Source organism: Galeopterus variegatus, unplaced genomic scaffold (assembly GCF_000696425.1).
Source record: "Galeopterus variegatus unplaced genomic scaffold, G_variegatus-3.0.2 Scaffold5892, whole genome shotgun sequence".
NCBI lineage: Eukaryota > Metazoa > Chordata > Mammalia > Dermoptera > Cynocephalidae > Galeopterus > Galeopterus variegatus.
The window spans coordinates 126,850-128,563 of NW_007732003.1; positions in this window are offsets into that span (position 1 = coordinate 126,850).

Sequence of the window (1,714 nt, forward strand, 5' to 3'; positions counted from 1 at the left end):
GTTCATAAACTATCCAGTTTCTGTTAATTGGTTATAGCAGCCCAAACAGACTAAGACGGGGAAACAGTCAACAAGCCGACAAGCAAGTAAACTTAGCCTACGATGTCAGATAGTGAGAGAGGCAGGAAGAAACCAAAGTGGGGAACAGGGTGGAGCTGATGTGGAGGATGCACTTTTATAGGGTGCCGGGGGAAGATCTCTTAGAAGGCCTATATTTAAGCCCAGACTATAATGATAAGAAGAAACCCAGTCAGGGAACAGCGACCCAGGCAGCAGGAACAGCAAATACAAAGACGCCGAGGTTGGGCTTAACATGTCGGCAACATCTAAATAAATAACTGAACCAATGTGCAGCAACCCTTGGGCCAAGAGCATTCTTCTTGCCCGATGTGAAATGTAAAAAGGCTCCTCTTAGTAGGCAATTGAGAATTTCTGTCATCTGTAGAACTTTATCTTACTGTCACCCCTCAGAAGACTGCTTCTGCCAGGGAAGTGGTAAGTGGGGGACACATGCTTGAGCTTCAGAGCTTCCAGGCCTGGCCCTGCTTGATTCCAGCTTCCTGACCAGCCCACTGTGTGCCAGGCTCTGGGCTTGGCCTTCCCACGCACTCACTTACTTAATCCTCCCACAAACCCTGCAAGGTGGGGACTATTATCTCACCTTCCAAGGGCAGAAACTGAGCTGAAGAAGGTTCCGTGACTTTCCCAGGCTCACCCAGCAGGAAGGTGGAAGAGTGAGCCAAGGATGTCTGAGGCCAGAGCCCAGGGGCCGAGCTGCCCTCCTGAGTGTGTGGCAGTATGGACTCATGTGGGCTCCCCCTGCTCACGGCTCGGAGTCAGGGCCCGGACCTTGGTGTCACCCATACCTTCAATACACAGCTGGTCTTTTTATGTCCCAACTATGGTTCCTTGAACCCATCCCCTAACTTTGCTGAAACTCCATTTCCCTCAACTACAAATGGGTATCAGAATGCCCCATTGCTTGTGGTGTGATCGTGGAGGTGGTGGCATGGTCCCTGACCCATGGTAAGCCCTCGGTAAACATTCTTTGTGGCAGCAACAACCACAGTCAAATACCACAGTCGCCATCCCTATTTTGAGTGCCGAGGGTGGTGTGTGTTGATCCTATTTTATCCCCGAGCAGCTAACCAAGTTGGTAGGTGCTACACTAAACCCATTTGACAGCTGGGGAAACTGAGGCTCAGAGAGGCCAGATCCAACTAACTCTGGAGTCTGTTATGAGCAGCACCAGCATCTTCAGTGATTACGGGCAGTGTGTGTTAAATGCCCGATGAGGAGCAGGAGAGAGAACGCTGTGGAGCAGGGGGTCAGAGATGGCTTTTTGGAGGAAGTAGCTAGAAGATTGTCAGCTGGACCTTCAGCACTGCTGTCCCCACCCCCAATGGCAGGAATAGCAGCATCACAGGGAATAATAAAAGTATGAGAAGCCAAGAGAAGGACTCGTTTCCAGCTGAGGACAATAGTAGGATTCACCTGCACCGGAGGCAGGAAGCTCTCATGCCAGGAAGCACAATGCGCCTTTGGTTTGAGGAGGGTCTGAAACAAAAGGGATCTGAGTTCGACTGTTTAAAGGCTCATGACAGGCTCTGGAGGAAAGTTTCTGATTAGTGTGGGGGCAGAATGGCCACAGTGTCCAAGAGAGAGGTGGGTGGGAGTCCCTTGTGGCTCAAACCCCTGCTGCTTCCTATCTGGG